Genomic DNA, 23,388 nt, shown 5'->3' with positions numbered 1-23,388 from the left:
TCAGATTAGATTAGACGGAAAGTCCGTCCATCTTTCCCGGGCTTCATCCCTTAGAAAGGACACATCCAAGGAAATAATTTTCCCTGTTGATTTTAATATTTGTACACTCCCCCCCCCATTTTGACTGTTTCGTTGCTATTACCTCTGGTGTAGGCCTCATTCTTTAAATGTACATGACCAGATTATTGAGTGTAAAAATGTTCAAAACGCATGTTTAATCTGAGGCTTTTGCATATATCTTGCCAAGTTACCACCCATAAAAGAAGTAAGACATGGACAAATCACATGATCTGCCTAAAATAGACTAAAGTGACCTCTTCTAAGTATATGTTATTGAAAAGTATGTTTGCTAGGGGCAAGATAGGGTATCACCATCTTTCTCCTCCAACCACAGACATTTTGTTGTTTTACATAATTGAGGTTAAGAGGAATTGACAGGGGGAGGGGGACCAGTCATGCAGGGAAAAGTGCCATTTTGTGAGCTAATTAAATTTTTGCTGACATTGTCTCTTAAAATTGTATTTAACCCCTCTAGGTATGCCCCAAATGAAGGCAGAAATATTATGCAAAACCTGGCTCTTCTCTTTGACGATACGTTATGATACAGTTAAGAAAGATTTCTGTAATGTCTCATCAAAAGGTCGTGCCTGCCCCTTTGTCTTTATTTTTCAATTTTGGAGAATATCCATTTCTTAGATTATTTGGCTTTTATTAATGAAGACAATTGTCCAAGGAAATAAGCACACCACTCACTAACTCTTGATTTTTTGCTCTGCACAAGCTGTTGTGCTGTTTAAATAATGGCTTCAGAAAATAAATAACATTCTGTATCATTTGGGGGGATTATGTTGAACTCAATTACAATCTCTGGGGCAAGCAAGGAAGACGTTGGTTGCTTTTATTTCTCAAAAAAGAGAGAGAGAAAAAGAAAAGGAAAAAGAAAAAGGTCAAACAAACCAAATTATTCTGCTTGCTGAAGACAACTACTGGAGGCATTTGAATTTATTACATATCCTAAATGCTGATCTTGTCTAATTCATATTAACCTTTGCTAGAAGGATCACAAATCTTCAAATAATTTCCTATATTTTAGTAATTTATTTCCTGTCAAACATATAAAGCAAATCTTGGTAAAACATTCCATTGGAAAGGAAGAGAGGTTGGAGGGAATTTCTCCATTGTGGCGCGCACTGCATTTTGGGGAGTTTCTGATGTAAGGCAGATGTTCCAATGTGCCCGCAAGGACGGTACATCGTGATCAGATTGATCCCTGGTTAATCTCTGAAACCTTGGGCTTCCCTTCTATCAAAATATATTGCCTTCTTGTGCTGAATGAACTCAACTGAATTTGAATCAAAACACTCAAAGTGGAAATAGAACGTACAAGAATTTCTACAATGGTTTATGACCCATTTCTTGCCAAAATGTTGCAAGTACAATCTGTTTTCATAGTCGATGTCTCTTTTGACTTTAAGCAGTGTCGATATTTACACACGGACCATAAATTCAGTTCTCTGGATATTTTGCAATATTCCACAGTGACAGATAGTGGGTTTGCTTGAGAAAGTAACTGGTCGCGTGGGTATTGGAGCCAATATTCCATATTGGAGAACAACAGGGAACCTAGTATTCTATCTAATTTTGAATCTTTGACTTTGAAAAACATTATAATGAGGGCCAGATATTCCACCCTAGAAAATGATAAAATCAAAGAAACAACCTGAGCGCAGTGAAGGCGTCTCCCAGGGAAAATGACTGGGACCTGTCCTTCCGTCCTTGACATGTGGGCCCATCTTTGCAGAAATATAAAGAAAAACAAACACGAATGATTTTTTAAAAATTTTTATTTACTTATTTTTAGAGAGAGGGGAAGTGAAGGAGAAAGACAGGGAGAGAAATATTAATGTATGGTTGCCTCTCGCACGACCCCTTTTGGAGACCTGGCCTGAAACACAGGCGAGGACCCTGACTGGGAATCGAACTGAAGACCTTTTGGTTTTCAGGCCTGCACTCAATCCTCTGAGCCACACCAGTCAGGGCTGATTTTTTAATCATTTTCATTGTCACCAAAGGAGTCTGGACCATCAGAACCATACTCTTCTCAGAAGTTAAAACCAGATAAGGTTTAATTTAGTTATTATTACTACTTAGTTATTCATATGGTTATTTTGTGGTGAAGAAATTGCATTTCAGAATAGTTAGTTCTTATTTCAATATCTTAATATCTTTAGGTCCCAAATCGTTTTCCTTAACTAATATTGTATGAAACCATTACTAGGCCTTTGTCTGATATGAGTATTTTAAAATTTGACATGATCCTGAACAAAGTTAATACTTTGACACATAAAATTCAAAATCATAGAATTATTGATTTTTTTAACTAGTTTCTACTCTTTCAGTTAGAAAATATAATACCTCCATGCTCATTATCCATTGAAAAATACTAAATTTGTTCCAAATATTTGCCTTTCAATTTTGCATATTTATATTTCTAATTTTCTACCATCCTGAAGCATCTGTTCACAATTTTAGCTTATTTTCAAAATCTTTTTGGGGTAATGTTTGGATTTGATACCCAAATTCTTTCTGTGCTAAGTAACTTTCGGAAACCCAATCAATAATACTTTTCAGATTTATAAATTTTAACTTAAAACGTTATTGTGGGGTTTTTTTTCTCCACTTGGGAAAATATTCAACATTTTGCTTATACCCATTAAACAAAGTGTGTGTTGTTGCTTTTGTGTTGCTTTGTTTTTACAGTTGGACCTTCAAATGTATTAATGATTGAGAGCATATTCGCCGTCTTTCTGAGAGTTTATTTGTTAAATACAGCTTTAATTCCGGAACACAGAGGCAAACATTTGCACAGGCCAGAGAGAGCTTTTGGTTGTTTTCAGAAGCGGGGGTTCAATGTGAAAGGATCTTCTCCTCTGGGAGAGAGAGGACACAGAGTTCGCCAGGATGGAACTTCTTGGCTCTCTCTTCTGCCACAGAATTGTTACTCATTAAGGTAAAAGTCAGGCTGTGGTTTGGGATATGTGTGCTTTCTGCTAATTCACTTAAAAACGCTTTCCCTCTCTCTGTTCCTCCTGAACCATAAGTCCACAGGATAATATATGCGCCCATCTTTATCTGTGGCTTTAGAAAGTGACACAGACAAATATCACTTTGTGCTAAAAATAAGCTTGTAGTAATCCAGAGGTCAGCCCTGAGTCACGTGGTACATAAAACAGACTGAAGTTTGAGTCATGACGTCTACACAAAATGCAATACTGCTGAATTTTCATATTAAGAGGTTTTGGCTGAAGGAATTCAGACACATACACAGTATGGCCCCAGAAATCTGGCCAAGAAAAGTGGAGTTTAAAATGTAGGGGAACCGATCCAAGAGTAGGCCTCAAACATGTTGCATTTATTACGTGCAGCTGTGGACATGAACAGTGACTTTTTATCCCACCTACCAAAACCGGAGCTAGAGCTGTTCTTTTCTTCCTTTTCCAGCTCACTGACCTCTCTGCTCCCATAAAGGAAAATGTGACTGATGGATATTCAAAACATGTTGGCAATTAAAAAGTGCATGCTAATGTATCTGCTGTAAATACAACATATTCTTAAAGAGACGTTGCTTCTAAGCTGGGGTTTTGTGAGTAAATAGTAACTGCCCACAGGTATGGAGAACCCCCAGTTGCATTCAAAATGCTGAAGGGTGCTGCAGGAGGGGTTTCAGAGCAGAAGAAGGCGGAGGTGCTCAGGTTACCTAGGAGACACAGAATTGTTCATATTATAAAGACACTTGGCAAAAAAAAAAAAAAGAGTAAAACAGAGAAACCCATCTCAAAACACCTAGGAGAAATGAAGGGCAGTGTTGACACCTCAGCAACAGCGTGGCGGGGTGTCCAGGAGGTGGAGCAAGCGTTAAGAGAGTCCAGGCACCACCTAGTCACAGGTGCTGAGGCAGGTCCCAGGTTTTCTGCCACTGCTTCTCCCAGCACCTCCGACAGCTGCTGTCCCATTGCCCGGCCAGACCCTGCTTCCCAGAGATGGACCCTGATCCCTGGAGTCCATTCTCCACCCAGCACAGAGAGAGCACACCTGTGCCAGGCAGAGCTGCCAGCACAGACCGTGGCAGGGGCGCTGGGCCTGCCAGTTACATGCTGTGTGGGGCACCTGCCTACCCCATCACGAAGTTGGAGCCAGAGTCGGAGGGGCCATGCCTGAAGCCACACGGGGAGTCCAACAAGCCGCCTTTGGAAGGCTCGGCTTCGCTTGTGTCTCCCATACAGTTTTACCAGAAACGAATGCACTGGAATAACAAAAGATACTTTTACAGATACGGCGCACTCGAAAATATTTTATTTTGCTAAGTGTTCCTAACACAGTATTTTAAATTCTTCAAGAGGAAGCAAATAATACCAAACAAAATAATATGGGGAGTACGCGTATTATTATTTTTCCCATCTCTGATGGTAACTAATTCTTGTTAAGGGAACTGTGTTGGTACGAGGGCTCCGCCATTTCTGCAGGCCTCCTCCATAAACACCGTTCGTCTCTGCGCAAATACGTGAGACACGGAGGGCTCTGGGTGGATTTTTCCCAGTGCTGGGAAACATTCTACCTTCGACTCAACAGAACCCGAGGCAACTTCTTTCCAAAGGCCCGAACCGACTCCATTCTCTCCTTAGTGAAATGTGTTTGGAAATTCGGTGGCGGCCAGCACTCCGAAAGCAGGAGGGCGATCACTCGCTCAGAGGACCTTCGCCAGTTCACACAGGGTCTTCCCGCAGCTCCACAGTGTCATCGGACTCTGAAGCGTTATTTGGTCTGATATTAAAAACCAACTGTACATTTTATTTGTGCCCATCCAAATTGTTTCATCTGGTTAGGAAAGGAGGGGTGAGACTGAAGGGCTGGTTGGGGAGTGGAGGCAGCCGGGTGTGTGATGGGTGTACGTTGGGGCCGAAGAAAAGGCCGTTGACACTTCTGCTGCTGACAGTGAGGTGAAGAACTCCATGAACCACGATGCAAAGGACGACAGGGAGGGACGGCTTCGGGGGTGAGGGTGACTTTGGACGGGTTGCATTAGAATTGCTATGAAACGGCCACAGCAAGCATTGGGAATTGAGTCGTAACATAATCGGAAGCGAAGGGCCAGGGGAATACGGAAAAGAAGAGACTGACGGTGTCAACTTACTGTTCAGGGGAGGCTTTGGGAGGAAAATGGCATGAAATACAAAAGGACAGATAAAATGTCCGCGTGTAAAACCTGAGCCAGAGGCCACTGAAGGTAGGTTTGACTCAAAGTGTGTTTCACGTTCTTTGTTTGGTTGGGTACCCAACCTAGATGTGCACCCAACTTGATACATTTTTGTGATGATTTTCTCTGATATGTGTTGTGTTGTGTTGTAGTCAGGTGAAACGTAGGGTCTATTCATTCGTTCATTGATTCATTCAACCAATATTAAACCAACCATGTTTAATAACGCGAACTGGTTTTAAGGCAATACATATGATGTAATACGTGCTGATTATTGTGTTTTCTTAATGTAGTGTATATTAGGAAAATCCTTTGACATCTGGCCACAGGGGGGCAGGAAAGCTGTCAGGACAGGAAGAGGCGACATCTAAGCTGAGACATGAAGGAAAGCGGGGACCAGCCAAGGGAGACAGGTTTTCCAGAGAGAAGGCGTGCCCTGTGCAATGAACCCTCACGGAAGGGCATCTCCAAGGACGGGCTCGATCTCAAAGGATCCTGTAAGCCTTCCCAGGGAGTTTGAATGCTACCTTAATGGCAGTGGGGAGCTGTTTAACATGTTCCCATAAGGAAGTCGATACAGTTATATTTGTCTTCGTGAAAGATTTTTCTGAGTGCAGTTTCAAGAACGCACTGGAGGGAGGCGAGAGTCGAGGTGAACAGTTGCATTAACAAAGACGCTGGCTGCAGTAGTGGACAGCAGTGCATTCGGTGCAGGGCCTGTGGGTCGCTTTGGCGTGGAGGGTGAGGAAGACGCTGCTGGTGAAGAAGAACAGGTTCAAGAATGACGTGCCGGCTTCATGCTTTGGATGGACAGAGGTTTAGTTCACGGACGCAGGGAACGCAGGCAGAGATGTGAGTCTGAGGAAGATGATGGTCTTCGTTTGCAACCTGTGGCATTTAAGATGACCGTAGGCCGTCTGGAGAAGACTTAAAGGGATTGGATAGGAGCCTGGCTGGGAGCTGAAATTGTGGAATAATGTAATTTGTGAACTGGGCCTTGAAAGATGGCAATGATTATGGAAGTCTGGGGAGAAGAAAGGGAGGAAGGGATGGAAGGGGAGAAAGGGAGAACAGAGGGAGGGAAGGGAAGAGCCCTGGGCAGTGGGAGCCACGGGACACAAAACGTCCCAGAAAAAGAGTAAGGGCATATTTGAGAAAGGTCATGTTATCAAGGGTGAGATAAGGCTGGAATGGACATCATCTGTTACCTCCTAGACAATAGGTTCAGTATGGGGTTCATGCTGTGGTCAGCAGGGGCCAGTGAGGACTTGAGCGGGGCGGCGGCCTTGGCAGTGGTGGGCAGGAAGCTCCGCTGGACCACGTGTGGAGTGCCGTGGGGACACAGGGACCAAGGGGAAGGCGGCAGGAGAGATGGGCAGGAGAGACAGGAGGAGGGTCAGAGGTAGGTAGTTTCACAGGAAATGAAAGAAAGCACGATGCACTTGTGAAAATAGAAGTGCTAAAGAGATTAAGAAGCATAAACTGCCAGTAATAAAAATGGTCACAGGGATGTAAAGTACAGCCTAGGGAACACAGTCAGTCAGTATTATAACTCTGTGCAGGTCACTTGGGGTGATCACTGCATGAGGTACATAAAGGTGAAACAACTGTTGTACACCTGAAACTAATGGGATGTTCTATGTCAACTGTAACTGGAAACTAAATTATTTTTGAAGGGGGTACTTGTGATAATAACAATGCTACAGCTGCTTCTGACTGATCAGAGCAAAAACAGGGAGAAGACTATGAGAATATGAGATAACTATGACTATGAGAATAGCGATAACTTTGAGGGAAAATCAGAGGAGGGATCTGGTTCCAGGAAATGCATAGCTCGGACTGCATGTAGAACGTTATGCTTCATAGAATTCAAGTAGAAGAATATTATATCAGTGTATTTTATTTTGAAAGTTGCTTTTCTCCTGTTCTCCTTGTGCACTTAAAACTGTACCCTAGAGATTAGACTAGGTGATGTGTTTCATTTTCTATATACACTACAAGATGGGGAGAAAAGAGTGAGAAACACATTCACAAAGAAACTCTAATGAGAAGACTCCGCAGTGGTTACAAGAGCACAGGTCAGTCACCTTTGCTGGGCGGGACCACTGGGGGGAGCCAAAGAGCAGCCACAGCAGCGGCACTTCTGACACGCTGGTCCCTTCTGGGGTCCATGAAACGATGCACGCAGAAAAGATGTGGGTATGTCCATGGGGAGTGCGAGGTCACAGGTTGTTCTCTTGCTGGCATCTTTGAAGTCCATAAAAATATAAATCTGGATATATACCACTAGGACTCTTCTGCAAAGTCAAACACATCAAGGACGCCAGATGCCATTTCCACTGCGGTAGCTGCCTGTCCTGGGGGGTCTGCGGGAGGCTTCCATGGTCTTGGCTGGTGGCCTCGGCCAGTTCCACGGTGTAACGGAAGGTATTGTCCCCTTCAGGGGAGTCCATTCTCCCTGCCAGACCAGCACAGAAAGCTATTTTACTTCAATTGTATTGCTTCAGACAGTCTGCAAACACAGTGCTTACTCCAGGATTCTTCCATCTTCAGTGTTTACACAGCAGGTGAGATCTTTTTCTTTAGTTACTTCTGAGTTAGTTGTGGTTCCCCTTTTTTAAATAAGAGCCTTTATTCCAAGAAAAAAAAGGTTTTGATTCTTCCTGAAAAGAAAGACAGGGGACCCCCAGCCTGTGGACCAAGTGTCCGGATGCTTTTTAAGAGGGGGCCCCTGGAAGCTGCTTGTGATATGGAGATTAGACACTCTCTCCAGCATGGGAATGGGCTGGCATCCGCTGAACAGGCAACCGCTTGCCTGCCTGTCTTCCTCTGGCCAAATAAAGGCCCAGGAGGAGCAGCTGCCAGCCGGGAAGAATGTGAGAAAATCGGAGATTGATTTGAAATAGGATAGGGGGAAAAGGCAGAAGAATGAATTTCAGACTTTTCAAACATTCCCTTTTGGGGCGTGTGTCATTTCTGTCTCAGCTGAAGAAGATGATCTCTAGTTATCACTCTCTCTCGAGAGTGAGGAGACAGAACATTCACTGTCAGTGCAGGTATAAGAAAGACCTGCAGTTGGTTAATTTCTTCGTAATTGGCGGACAGGAAAAGGGAAAGGAAAATTTAGGGACGTTTCAGGTCTAGGCTCAGGAAAAGTAGGTTTCCATTTCCTGTTAGCGACAATGCAGTGATATTAATTACGTGTCACACCGACCAGCGGGGTCTGGGTGTTTCTTGGTTGATGGTGAAGGTCACGGGGATTCTAATTTTCTACTGACAGCCGCTCTTTTGCTGTAACAGATGCCTGCAGGCACATAATCAGACTCCTGTCTCCTTTGCAGAAGGGACTGTAGGTCGAGTTGACAGTGTTTAGGATCCCTGAGAAATCGGGGAAATGGCTGTCTTGGGCTCACACTCACCAGCTCCCCTGCAAGAAGGCACTGAGCTCTAAGTCCCTCTAGGTCCTAACCTTTGGGGATGACGCCAGCCTTCTTCCGGCAGGAGACCTGTGGCACAGAATAACTACACCTGCCAAGCGCCTCCTGTTGGCGGACTCCTTGTCTGAAGTTGCCGCTAGGATGTGGAGGCCTTGGAAAAGAGAGATCTTGCAAGACATGGGACAGGTAGCAAGGAAGGTAAACACACGTGATTGGCACCAACCATGTGATACCAAACATATACTAATAGTACAGCTGACACACGCTTTTACCTCTCTCGGCTGCCAAAAAACAAAACAGAAAACCCACCAGTGCAATTCTTAGGACGACAAGAACCTCTCACCTCCCACAGGGACATTGGAATGTGACTAGATCTTATCTTAGCACATGGAATGTTAACATAGGGAGTGAGAAGAAAGATGGAAATGGCTGTTTTTAAAAACCACATCTGCATTAATAGGTTACCATTTGGAAATGACGAAGTGGACCCTTTAATTCGTCCTTTGAAATAAACAGACAAGAGCTGGATCCCGTAAATTGATCACTGACATGGATGGACAGGCAACCCACCAGGACAGTGGGACACCAAGGTTGGAAAAAGAAAAACACAGAAGAGAGGAGTGGATTTAAATATCCAAGGACTGAAAACGATAACCCTAAGACATGAAAGAAACTGGAAGAAACTCCTGGATGGCTATTTATAGAATTCAAGAGAGCTGGGACGTTTCTTTCTTGGTAAAGGGAAAAGTCGAGGCCCGGCTAAGATGGAGCCAGGCCATGCAGCGGATCAGAAGATCCGTGTTCAGAAGCCAGGCGTCCCGATTCCCAGAGAATCTGTAGAGGAGTGGAGAATTCCCCAAAGGGTGCGCGCGCTGTGATACTTCCTCCCAGATTTCTGCGTGCAGCCTGTTGAAGCTACGTTGTCCCTTCTGTGTTCTCCTCTTTTGCGATGAGCCCACTTTAGCGTCGTTTTCAGTGGTGCGGATCCGAGCCATCTAAGGGGAGGACAAACAAGATACCTGCTTCTCTGAATGACAGCCATGAATTTGCCTGACACCCACGATGCCACTGCGTGTTTTTATTAAAGTTGGTAGACTTCAGTCACCACGTGCAAGAATAGGCTTTTTATGAAATAAATACTTAGGTATAATTTAGGGCCTTTCTCACTAATCACAAACTGCTATTAATCACAACTTAATCCAACTGCTCTTTTTCGGTTAGAAAACTCCTCATTCTAACCATCCTTCTGAAACCCTGCCAGCAATTCCTTGAAGATAAATCTACCCGACATCTATTCAAGAATACAACCAAAAAAGGTACAGTTGCTCAGCACGGACTGGTACCAAACTCTGAGAAGCTTTCTCCTCCTCCTGGCTGCTTCTATGTCGTCTGAACTAAAGCCATCTCCGACTCTGTAGTTAAAGTGACACCGTGATATATTGACCTAATGAGTAATATTAGGAAATTAATTCTAAAATACTCCAACTTGTTCTGCCTTCATCTTTAAAATTCATTTGAATGATCACACTGTGCAAACCTTTTGCTGAAGATCTTGCAAAGACCTTCGGCCAAAAATAATATATAGCCCTACCTATGATCACAGCCATTACCATTTTACAGCCCAGTGGCCACAGGGGTGGTAGGCTCTGGAATGTTGGGACAGACTGGCGTCAAAATCTTCATCCGGACCCTCGCCTTTTGTCTGTCATGGCCTCAGGGGTTATATTCTCCTTTCTGAGCATCAGTTAAGTGTCCTTGTTTACCTTTCAGTTTATTCTCAATTTTTGGAAAGACCTTACTCCCTTTGCAACTATTTTAAATGGAAGCGATGGTCCCACATGTACCTTCGTTGGGGCTTTTCTTACCGCACAGCCTCGGTCTCTGCCTGTCTTTTTAATTCTGTCCCTGCCCCATTGTTTAAAGAACTCAGTCCTTCCTGTATTGCGCGCAATGTGTATCAGCACGATTTCCCGAGAGCTGCCAAGGTCGCCCTGAGCAAAGGCCCTGAGCATACTTGGCTTTTTCCTAACCAAGATAGACCCCAGGTAGAAATTCGCTTAAAAGGACCAGTATATTTGTCCCTATTGAGTGTTTTCAATAATGGAAATAGAGTTTTCTACACCAGTTTTCAACAAGTCTTGCCCTGTGAGGTTTGAAGAAGGCATTTCCTGTGAAGGTACCCAGGGGGTTTCAGGCACATGCTATGCAGTCGATAAACGGGTCGAATGCAAACCTCAGAATTTTGAAGGGAAAAAAAGTAACTGGTTCTGAGCAACCATCCACTTGCTTTTCAACCCCCATTAAACCTGACCTTCACCCCATTACCCTGCTGGAAATTATGCTCCTTCAGGTCACACATTGCTTCTTGTCAATATGAAGAACGTTACATCAGTCGTCATAAGTACTAGTCTGTGACCTTGGCCTTGCTCCCTGTCACCCACCTCAGCCTCTGCTTCAGCTCTTGAAATCTCTCCTCCGGGGCTGCCGTGTTGGGTAGACTGCTGATTCTCTCCCATCACCCCCACCCCACCTTTGCCTTTGCCTCCCTGGGTGCCCGACAGTCCCCTGTGTGAGCCTTTTCTGAGAGCATCCATGGAGACTCAGGCTCCGCCCCTGCTTCCTGGTTCACTCCTTCCTCTCATCTCTTCTGCTCTCATCATACTCACTCATCTACTCTCGTAAATGCCACTGGTACGGACTGGGTTAGCAGAGGCACGTTACAGAACTAGATGTAAGTCCCTTGTGGCCATCTCTCAACTCCTTGCGGGCACCTTTAAAGACTGATATCCAATGAGATGCTCGCTTTCTTCTCTTTGTCCTCCCTTTCTCTTCTGATGGAATTTTCTTCCAGGCCTGGGCCCACATCTCCAAATCTAGAGCTCAGGGCCTGTGACTCTCCGCTCCACCCCCCAACATGCTGATTCTTCTGCAGAACTCCACCCACCACACAGCCTCACTGCATCTCCAGCCATCAATGGATGATAACTCATCCTTGGTGTCTAAGCAAACAGAAGGACGTTTCGACACCAAGTAATACTGAATACCATATTACTATGTTTACAGTAATGTATTTAATTTCAAAGGTATGTTGCCTAGAGTTTTGACGTTGAACTGAAAATACGTTCTTGAGAACAAACTAAAATACTCATGGGGTGTTAGTGAATGGAATGGTGGTGGGAAGCAAACACTTTGGATGGCAGAAACTGCCCCCCAGTTAAAACGATGCAGTCATTTTTCTTTATCACATTCAGTATGGACAGTCAGAAGACCCCCAAATGTCTGGTGGACAAAACCTAAAAAGAAGTGGAACCCCGGTAAGTTGCCAAGCGTGGACAAATGCTGCCCTCCCTGGGTGGGCCTTGGAATTAGTCGCTGCTTACAGACCTTGCATCCGACCTGTGGGGCGGGAGTTGATCCCTCTCTCGGCCCCTCCCACTCCCCTACCCCTGACCCCGAGTCAGGAAGGTCCACTCATAGAGGAAGGCTGCAAGGCACCGCTCCACTGCAGATGTCCTCTGACGTGCATCGGGCACCTGGGGGCTTGACTTGGGTCCTCAGTTCATGCTTGTCCCGAGCTCCTGGCATGCCTCCCTCCAGCTAACTCTTGCCAGCCATCTGGATTTCTCCTGAAGCCCTGCCCTCCTGCCCCTGCCCTGCTCTCACCATGAGGGAGGGATGATCGCCTTCCTCACCCCCTTCCCTCCCTCCTGGATTCTCGCCAGCCTAGGGCTGAGGCTCACTGAGCCTTTCCGATGCACTGCATTGCTTTGATTGCCCCCCTGCGAGGAGTCCAGACCTCATCACACATCCCAGATCCTGCCTCCTCCTCCTCCTCCTCCTTACCTGCCTGGGCTGTGGAGGGCCCAGCATGCTCCTGCCCGAGGTCACCCGAATTAGGACAAAAATAAGAACCAGCTCTTTTGACACATAACAGACATGACATGAGGGCTCTGAAGAAAGAGTCGTAGGTCTTCATCAGGGATCAGATTTCAGAAAGCATTTGTGTTTGGGGTGAAAATAATTTAACACCTTTAAAAATAAAGAGAACTTACCTTTTAGAAAGGGTTTGGGATGTGGGTCATTTCAGAGAGGTCTGCAATATTGCAATAAATAGCCAGATTGTGGGTGGATTTTTCTGTAGGTTAAATCAAAGGATTACCTAGATGTTATACTAGCCTTTTAGATTTGCTGTAAACATCTGTGAGGAATTATGAACTGGCCTTTGTTACAAGACTTTTATTTTTTCAAACCTTTACTTCCGTTCCAGTGTAAATGATAATTGAACTTTATTGGAAAAGGACCCAGAAATACAATTTCAAATAGTTTTATGTTAGCTTATCACAGAGTCTACATAACTGTTACAGACGTTCGTGCTACCGATAAAATAACACGGCGAAACAAGATAGAATCTAAAGTTTTACTCACAGCAGGTAACCAGGCTGAGTGTACAATCATTTGTGCCGATTAACGCCAGTGGTCTGTGACTTTCGTGGCGTAAACGTGTCTGTGACATATTTGTTATTTAAAACAAAAAATGTGCACACATAAGTGTGTAATTGTCAACAAAGTCCATTTAGATGAACTAAATTGTGGAGTGGTACGTGTGTGTGTGTGTGTGTGTGTGTGTATATATATATATATATATATATATATCCCTAAATCAGGTGTTCACGCATATGCATTAACTAGTGCTTCTCAGATTCCTGCTGGCAGAACAGAGTGATGTGTCTACTACTTATTACCTTAACCTGTAACTCATAAGGTAACTTCAAAACACAGGAGAAATCAGCTGCCATGCCTTTTTTTTCTCCTCCCAAATCAGCAAATTATCAATTCTGGAAATAGAAAATCATATCTTCAAACCTCTGGTGTGGCTTGTCTTGATGTACATGATTTAGAACGTGAACTACGTCCCTAATAGCAGTTCCTACAGACGCTGAGTCCATGCTGAGTTTTTCGGGAAGTGGTCTTGGAAGCAGGGCAGGACATGGGGCGGAGCCTGGACCCTGGTTTTCTTCAACTGTGTGTGTGCATTGTTCACCACTGGAAGCTCCAGGTTCCTCATCTGTAAAATGGATCACAGTATCGTTTCCTCATAGGGCCTTAGGTAGATCGTCACAACGGTGCGAGTGCCAGATACTCAGGGTCGTGCGTCACACAGAGCGCCCAATGTTACGTCACATGCTCGGTGTAAGTGAAGTGATTGTGATTTTTGTATTAGCATCTCCGACAATATGGATTCGGTGCTTACTCATCAGCAGGCAAAGTAATCATCCCAGTTTCACTTGGGGGTGAAACTCTGATTTCTCTTCAGGGTGTCGGTCGAAGCAGGAACAGGTCAGAAAAGCGGTTAATATTAAAGCTGAGTTGGTGCCAGTTCAAAGGAACAGCTCATTCATGAACCTTTTTAAAAAACACAATTTGCTTTGATTGGGTTTGATTCATGCATTTTTAAAAAATATTCCTCACGGAATGACTGCACAGTCATTAGGCATTTGTGCCTAAAGAACTGAATTCGGTTATAAGTAAAATTCATTGGATAGCGCAGGTATGATTCCATGTGGTTATTTATTCAAAACTTAACGACAGCCACATAATTCAACATATTTGCTAGTGTCTGCTCTTGGCGCTGCAGGGAATTCTGTGCATCTTGGACAAGAAAGGCTTAAGTTACAGAAGGCAGTGTCCATAAAGCTAATGATTCCTGACATCGTCAACACGGCAGACTATGGTGGATGAAAGTACAAACGTAATGTGTGCCCTCTCCTGTGCCTCTGTAGAACTCCTTAGTGGACTCCTGCGTTTAAAAGATGGCCGTGACTTCATGCATGGAAGGGCCTGCAACAAAAGCTAGAGTCTCTTCTTGGAAAGAGAGATATATATGGAAACCATCCTTCTCTGTTCAGCCGGATAAACCCCTGTCTCTCCTCCTTCCTCCCCGTGGGCCGCTGCTGCGGCTCAGCTGTCTTCCAAGTAAGCCCTTGATTATTCTCAAGGGCTACTTTGTCCAATTCGAAAATAATTACTCTGTATTCAGAAAGGGACTCTATGTACATGTAGAATATTCCAATATCATCCAATATAAAAATTTACCTAACCTGTATCTGATATTTATAGATGGGCATTCCTTAATTAGCATTTTAAATTGGAATTTTAATAAATGCTATCAATCAGTGACCAAATTACACAGCATTTATCTGGGGAAATGAGCATGCCAAATACCCGTCTTCTTGAGATTTATCTTGACCTAGTGATTTAAGATTTTAAAGCCGTTCATTCTTCCATTAGGACGTTCATCTTTTTGTCTTCTACTGCCCTGGTCCAAACCCAGATCTTCCCGTTTCGCCCACAGAAGTCCAAGGGCACACATCTGAAGCATCAGGCAGCCCCCAGGGCCTGGCAAATTCTAATCATGCCATGTTCTACCCATTAGTTCTTCTAAGATGCCAGGTGAACAACACCTGCTTATAGTTTGGCCCGAATACTTATAAAGGGTTTATTTGTGATTACTTCAGGCCCCCTGCCCCCTGCAAGAGTCACACACATTACAGGGATCTGTGACATGATCCTTTTAAAGCTATTTTGACTTAGGAAGATATTTGCCTAAGAATGTAGAAGTCTTTCGGTGCCCCACAAAATATCTATTGTTCTATTTTTTTGACCCAATTTTACTAAAGAGAATTTCAAAGCCCCGAAATAACTTATAGACTGTGTCAAAGGAATGTTTAAATAATTTTTCTGATACACTATTAATGCCCTAATTAAAGGGGAAGTATATTGATCACTCTGGGAAGAACAGACATTATGGCTTTCATCATCATGGTGTCATGGCATGAGTTTGTGAGTCGTTGTCATTGGGGTGGGGGGGAACCCCACTAAGGTGACTTTGCTTAAACCCGGAGTAACGTGGGGCATTTCCATGCACGATGATGGATGTGCTAGTTGGTGATGGAAACTGAGGACGAGCATCCTCTGAGAGGCAGATGGACTGTATTCACGTTCCTGTAGCATTCGATGTAAAAAGTGAGGGAAGCCAAGGTGAAGGCAGTTTGCTAAAGGGGAAAAGGAAAATTACGGTTATTCAATCATGGTACGGAAGAAAGCACATCGTGCTTGTTTGATCTCACTGATAAAGGGAGAGCACTAATTCGTGGAAGCATTAATTTTTGGGTCTGCGTGAGCCTATATTTAGATGACAGTGAAAATATGCAGTGACAACTAGGGACATAAAGTCGGCTAATGACGCTGGGGTGGCAATGCAAAGTGCTCCTCGTTCTCTTCCTGTTTATTTATGTGTAAAAATTCTGGAAGGGTTTGGAGGAATCGGAAGAAAACCCCGGTGACTCTAGAAATTCACCAACACTCATTCAAGTCTCAGTTTCATGGAGGAAGAAGCTGAAGGGGATGGAATGTTCTAGGGGGGAAAAAGGAAATTAAAGGAGGGATGTTGGACTGGAGGCAATGCAAAAATAATGATAAAAGTCGAGCTGGAGGGGGCCAAAAGGCAGTTGTTATAGGAAAATGTCAGCGCCGCAATATCGAAGCCTCTTTTATTTAAAAGTGAGGCTACCACACGCGCTGCTGCAGATCAGGATCGTCCAGCTCAGACCACCTGACCTCAGGCCGCCGGCCCCGGGAACCTTCTTCCCTCTCGGGGGAGCGGGCCTGGCTTCCTCGTTAGCGTGGACGAGGGTCCGAAGCCGCCGCGAGAACGAGGGGGAGGCCGAGCAGCTCCCGCCTGGCAGCCCAGGCCGAGGGCCGAGCGCAGCGGATCGTGTCCTCGCCGCGAGCACCAGCCACACCCCCCACACACGCAGCGCGCGCCCCCCGAGCAGGTCCTCCACCCGGGGCAGCCGCCCCTCGCGCCCCGGGACGCCCGCCCGCTCGCCTGCCTTTCCCCGCCGCCGCCGCGTGTCCCGCGAGCCGGGGGACGTAGTTGGGCCGAGACGGCGTCTGGCTGCCACGCTCCCGCGCACGAAGTCGACCTCCCCGCCCCGCGGTGCGTGAAGGGTGGCGGAGCCGGGCCGGAGTGACTCCGGGCTGGGGGCGCGGTTCTTTCCGCGGTGCTCACGGGGGAAACCTGCTCTGCAAAGCCCACCGCGCCCCGCGCGCCCGCGGCAGAGGAGGCTGCGGCTGCACGGTCAGCGAGTGTGCGCGCGTGTGTCCTGCCCGCGAGCCGGTCGTTAACGCTGCCTCCCCCCCGCCTTCGGTGCCGTGTCCCCTTTACGCGCGGGGCACGGCTGCTGGGAGGCCCGGGCGCGCGTGAGTGTGAGTGCGCGTGTGGAAGGAGGGGTCAGGCGGCGCGGCGGCCGGGCCCGGCGCGAAGGGGTTAAGCGCCGCGCCGCCCCCTCCGCGGCCGCTGTAAACAGAGCAGCCTCAGCCTATCATGTCTGGCTGCCGCCCGCAGCCCGAGCCCCGAGCCCGGCGCTGTAACACGATCCGCTCCAGACCGAGGCGAGCTGGCAGCGCCGGGCTCCGCTCCGCACGGCCACAGCGAGGGCGCGCCGCGGCCAGGTGGGTGCGCGGCGGCGGGCGGCGGGCCGAGGCCTGGGCGGTGGGGCGGCTCCGCGCGCGGCTTCCCGCGGCCCCGGTCCCTCGGGCGCTCGGGGGATCCGCGGCCGGGGGACCCCGCGGTCCTCGCCCGGGCTGTCGGAGGGGAGGAGGCTCCGCGCGGGTGGACTCGGCGCCGAGGCAACTTAGCATCAGAAAGGAGATGGCTTTTTAACCCCTGAGGGGCCAGATTTGAGGATGGAGCTGCGGCGAGGGCTGAACTTTCTCCTGCGCTCGGAGCGGTGCAGGTAGCCGTGGGCGGAATGGAGTCTTTTGTTCCCGGTATTTTTAACTAGCTGGATTTCTTTTTATGAGTAGTGTACAGCCGGAATCCAGGAGGTAAAGGTCTTTTTTCCTGCAGTGTGTGACTTTGGCGGTGTGTCTTGTTGGATTTTTTGAGAGCACATCTTAGCGATAGTGATTTTGGATACTTTGTGTCTGAGATGTTTAAAAATCTGCCTTGAGCTGAAATTAATCGGCCCTTTCGCCCCATTAACTAAAATCCATCATCCTAATTGCTTAATAGGGAAAAGGGTACAAAATAATCTTGCTAATTAAGCGACCAGATCTTCTCCTTAGCGCGTGATTTTTGTCGAGAGAGCGCTTTATTGGGCAGAGTCTGTAAAAGAAACCCAACTTTACCAGTGTCCAGCGGGCAGGTTCCTCCTGCGGAAGAACTTGGGCACCGTCCAGAAAAGTGAGAACCATTTTACCATTTATGTGTGTTTTTTAGTAACATGAAACAAAGGTCAGGGCGAGCTTTCAGGACGGGAAGCCCCGGTCGCCGCTGCCCGCGCTGGCGGCTCTTTCTGCCTGGAGTCTCTCCTACACGGTGCGCACAGACTGCATGCGTCCGAGTCACAAAGTCATTCTGTCTCCCCAAAGCCTCCTATAATCAAAGTCAGTGCTGTAAGATGGTGTCGTTGCAGATCTGATCCCCTTCCACTGGAGTGGAAATACTTTCAGTAATTGAAAGCAGATTCAACGTCTGGAGTTGTACATGCCGAGGTTTTCATTTTTTAAATAAACCTTTTGTTCTCTGCTTTAAGATGTTGCAGAGAGCCGTCCAGAGACCTCTGTGTGCTAATTGTTAAAGTAGTCCCTAAGAAAGGAAAGAGAGTAGCCAGAGGAGGCGTTTTAGAAACGCGGCTCACTTCCCAAGCCCTCCAGAGTATCTTAGTGCTGTGTGTGTGGTTTTTGCACACGTTTCTTGCCCCCCCCCCCGCGGACTCCCGAGCGTGAAAATGCAACTGTCGTGATCAAAACCCTCAAACCCCAAGCAGAGCCCGTCTGTCTTTAAGAGGTTAAAGAAAACTTGAGAAATTTCGGTGTGATCCCATTGTGTGCCGTGATTCAGACAATTTGATGGGAAATTTGAAATCAAGTGTAGAGTGTGTTTCATTTAAAGAGGTGCTGACCATACGCTGCTAGTAGATGAAAACTTAACGCATGGGATTGCAGAGGATCTACCTGGTTGTTTCCTCATCTTTGGAGGCTAAGACTTGAAAGCTTGGGAAGGGGAAATGGGCCGTTTTAGACTGAAATTAGGATGAGCTCTAGACAAAGAGGGAGGCACTTGATCTCTTATTAGCTGTGCAGACAGAGAAGGGTGATATGTAAGTGCCTCTTCTTCAGGATGTGAAATCCAAAATGAATTGCATCATCACGGGGGAAAAGTTAGCAGAGTTGTACTTTTAACCATGGTAATTGTGATCAGTGTTCCAGGTATTTTGAATTGCTGGTTTCTTAAACCTGCTGTGCTGATTTTTAAGAAAATGTGAATGGGCATATTTGCAGAGTGAAATATGGCAGTTTGATTTCCTAAAAGCTACTTGGTAGCTACGTATCTTTCCTTATTTCCTTGTCTTCCCGATAATTAGTCACTTGAGCACATTAGAATAAATATGAAGTGAGTAACTCGGTCATGATTTCAACGATGCTATTAACATTTCTCACGTGAAAGTCTTCGTTCATCAAATCAATGTTTAACATTTCAGCCAATCTTTAACTACGTTTTTGCTGTGGCACATCACATTTCTTAGGTGTCCGTGGCGTAGTGTGTGGCATAATAGAATTTAATTCTCCTCAAAGATTCAGTGGAAGGAAAGCAGCTTCACGTGGACCCTTAGAGACATTTGAACACTAGTTTTCAGTGTAAGATCCTTCTCTCAACACTTAAAGGAGCCCTTTCCGTGTGTGGCTTCTATTTACTGTTAGTTTTTATGTCCTTCCATTTTTTTACTGGGAAGAGGCGGGGGAGACAGGGTCTCTGTCATCCGAGATAACACATCGAATTTATCACGGGACTCCTTTCATAATGTAGGCGAGTGCCAAAGGAGGCACCGTCTAAACACAGTGATCTTGACAATTATTGCCACAAAGCAGATTAGAATGCTGGATCCCAGGTATTCATTTCCTTAGAAGGGCCACCAAGAACAGAGTTGCTAAGCACCAGTCACTACTGCAAGTAACAGAAAATGACCCAAATTAAAAAACCTGTTCTAAGCTGTATTCTTGCATTTTCTAAAGTGCATTTCAAAAGGTTTAACAAGACTCATTCAATTAGTGGAGGAAGAAAAAAAGATCTGTTTTCAGCTCTGATCAGCAATTAAGAGATTGGGCTTTGGAACATCAGTCTCTTTATGTTGATGATTTATTTTGTTTGCTAGACTTCAAACAATTCTGAGTAGGTATTTTTAACAAACCACCTTTCTAACAATCCAAATGTAGATGCTAAATAAAGAACAGCGTATTTTTCTTCAAAAATTTTAACTAAATGAGTCATTTTTAAATGAGCTTTTCCTTCATTTTTAGGAAAGTTCACATTTTATACTACTATGGCATATTGATGCCTTACCGTGGATTTCTTAGTGTCTTTGTGCAGATGTGTGTGTGTATACGCGTGTAGACATCCATGCCTGTAGCTGAAAGCATTGCATGGCACCACGCACTCACTTATCTTTAGTCAGGAGTACGGAACACTTGAGAAATAGGATATTCTTCCTCGGGGATGTTTGGTGCCATGAAGGGGAGAGAGTGGCATGTGGAAGTGAGAAAGGAAATAAGTAAATTAGGGACAGTACTGGTTTTGTTTGTTTGTTTGTTTGTTTTTGCCCGTAAAGCCATCTCTACTCTTCTGGGTTAGACCAGAACTTGTAAGTAGTTGTGGCTAAAAACCTAAGTCACAACTGCTGGATGTTCAGTGAATCAGAGTTCCAGCGACCTGCTTCTTGGCGCAGTCCACAGCGGTGCCCAGGACAAACTGTGGAACTTCCTGCGGAGAGAAGGGCTTGGAAGGAAGAGGACCCTCAGAGGGACAGGAGGGAGGGGCAAGAGGCTTCCCACGAGTGGGGGTCCCGGCTGGTAGCGAGATTGTTGCTATACTGCGTGGCTCTGCAGAAATCCACAAGCACAGATTCAGAAATATTAAGTTATCCATCCTAAATGCTGTGTGGGCTCTACACAGAGTGACTCCATATCCTCAAACATTGCCTATTTTAAAGCAAAAATAACTCTAAAACGTACTTTACATTAGAAATTCATCACATTTATTCATCAGATTGGTCAGGTTGCATGCCGTTACAGATTTCCCTAGTAATAGGTAACATAAAATGAATGAAATTTGTATGACTCTTACTGTAGTCTTGTCTAAAATGAAAAGTTATTGAAATATTTATGTCTAAAGCCTTTTAACCTGAATTGAAGTCTCAGTGCAGAGATAAGTATTAAAAACGTGTTGTTTGTTCTCTAACATGTCAAAATTTGTATTTTTTCCATAGAGGATAACAAGTTGATGTGTAGAGATTACTTGATTGTGTTTATTTTTAGCAGGTTTGAAATGGTTTGTGCTTCAATATTGAAGAAACCGGCTGTTTTAAAATTGGTGTTTATATTTTGAGTTGAGTTATAAACCTCGCTGTTAAGTTACAAATTCTGTGAGTTTAAGTTTTGAAATGCCTGCTCTTCGTTTTTACAATAGGGCGAAAACAAGTTTTCCTCCGTGGTGCCCCAGAAATAATTTATGCCATAGATATAATTATGGCGAATTCATGTTACAAGGGAAGAGTAATAAATGGAAAGTACACACAGATATTTGAGGGCACCTCACATCTAAAACATAGGTAGGTTTGGGTAACCACAAACTCTAGCAGTTGAGAGAAAAAAGAGTTTCTTTCTTAAGAATTCTTACTGCCCTGTCTTAACATTAAGTGCCGTTTCACAAAAACATGTTGTTTTATTCTCTTAGAAGACAGAATGGATTCTAGAGCATACCAAAATAATGAAGGTGGAACTAATGTAGAAAAACACATCCGTTTTTCTTATTTATGTACATCAGCCTAAAATTTTTTAAGTTAAAATGAAGTGTGGGAGTTTCAATGAATTCTTTTCACGTCAGCTCTGCTAAGCACCCTTTTTTTTTTTTTTTTTTTTTTTTCATTCCAGCGTTAAGCCGTCTCCAGCAGGCAGGGAGGAGGCCTGCTGTCTCGAGACATGTAAAATGTCCTCTGGAACTCTTCTCATGCCTTTTTTTTTTCTTTTAAATCAAAGTGGCCTCGTATAACAAATTTAACTTAGTTAGCCTTTTATTATTATTTAACCATTATTTCATTTTGCCTCCTGCTTCCAAGTTGTGCGTTAGTGAAGCAGGCATCTGGTTGTGCCCTTACTAGTTTGTCTGTCCTTCAGTTCCTGTGATTGGACGGGGCAGTGTGTGTCCTTCGTTACCGTGGCCCAGGGAAACGCGGAAAGGCCAGGGCAGTTAAACAAGGCCGTCTGGGTTTCTGAGGTCAAAGTCAGATGCTAGGAAAGTGGTTAAATGCATTATCATCTTATTGAGCCCGTCATCAGTGGAGCGACCTTGATGGAGGTGGACAAAGCCATTTGGCCATTTGACGACAGCCATGCCTGCTTGTTTCAGCACTGACTTTAGATTGTTTAGATGCCGCTATTTATCATAATTCTTCCTTTTTGCCCTCAAATGTGATTTCCCCGGGTTGCCCGCCATGGGCATGAAGTTGAATGTTCACATCAGTTTCTTTGTAATGATGGCGGATTTTCCTTCGTACATTTATTTCCTGCGTGGATCTGCGCAGAGATAGGCCTTCATTAAATATTAAGGTGATCGGCTGGCTGACCATTCCCTGTTTGCTTTTAAGAATCTTTTAATGATCATGATTAGTCTCTTTGCAAGGAAGCTACCATTCTGCTCCTTTTCCAATTGTTTTTAAGCTATTAAGGGGACAGACTCAGCAACCTCGATTTTCGCAGTGGGAATAATGGTCAGCAGGTGCCTAAGTATGTTTCCAGGAAGTTTGTTCGAGTTTGAGTGGCTCTGTGGCTGCTGATTTAGAGTCACCACTTCCCCTAAAACATGAAAACAAAGTTAAAAGATTTGTACTTTATATTTTCTTAACTCGATGGCCAACACTTCCCTCGTGATGTGGTTTATATCCACTCCATTAAAATGGAGGTTTTGCTTCACTATTGGAACGAGTATTGTTTGATAATAGGAAGAGTTTCTTGAAACACAATGTAAGATCTAACCTTTCTGAAAACTCCAGTGAAGACACTTAAGTGTTACATACCAGCTTTTTGTTTTTCTGGCCACGGTTGTCAGATGTTCCTGATTGGAGTTCCGCTTACGCTTTACTTTTTACTGAGATCTTTTCTATTACAGCTAATCAGAACTAAGTGCCAGTCTTACCATAAGAAAGAAAAAATTGGCCCATTATCTAAATCCATCAAAGATTACTTAAACTTCTTCCGAGGGATCACCCATCAGCACGTCGTGAATTCTGGGATGCCTTGTGCTGGGGGACACAGGATCACTGACAGATAGGTCCTTCAGGAGACTCAGGTGTTTTTGATTGCAAAGGACGCATTCCTTTAAGAACTTTTTATTTAGCAAAATAAAAATGTGATTGCAGTACATTTCACACACACTCTCCATGCCCTCACCGCCCCCTTCTCGGTCCCCACCGCCAAGGCCCAAGTTCAGGCTCTTTTTGTCTTGTCCCCATGCAGTTTCGTCAGCCCCCAGCGCCCCGGGCCCACTGCCTGCCCCCGGCCTGCACGCCTGCAGCGTAGCTGCGGTTCCGAGTCCTCATTCTGAGCCTGGCACACCTCGGCATGAAATCCTCCCAGTGT

General features: G+C 45.2%; 1 protein-coding gene across 4 annotated transcripts in view; it reads left to right on the top strand.

The window, feature by feature from the left end:
* TENM3 (teneurin transmembrane protein 3) overlaps positions 1-23,388 on the top strand; it is a 558,635-nt gene that overhangs the window by 232,246 nt on the left and 303,001 nt on the right. The window contains exon 1 of one of the 4 annotated variants that reach the window (XM_053659857.1): positions 17,104-17,205. The exons of the other annotated variants lie outside the window; for them this stretch is intronic. The gene's annotated coding sequence lies outside the window, so the exon portion shown is untranslated. Of the gene's footprint in view, positions 1-17,103; positions 17,206-23,388 lie in introns of those variants that run through there. 4 annotated transcript variants of the gene reach the window in all.

This window comes from Artibeus jamaicensis, unplaced genomic scaffold (genome assembly GCF_021234435.1).
Source record: "Artibeus jamaicensis isolate MK-2021 breed Jamaican fruit bat unplaced genomic scaffold, CSHL_Jam_final scaffold_833, whole genome shotgun sequence".
In the NCBI taxonomy this organism is placed as follows: domain Eukaryota; kingdom Metazoa; phylum Chordata; class Mammalia; order Chiroptera; family Phyllostomidae; genus Artibeus; species Artibeus jamaicensis.
Note: the sequence above shows the minus strand (reverse complement) of the source record. Positions and strands in the feature narration are given on the sequence as shown.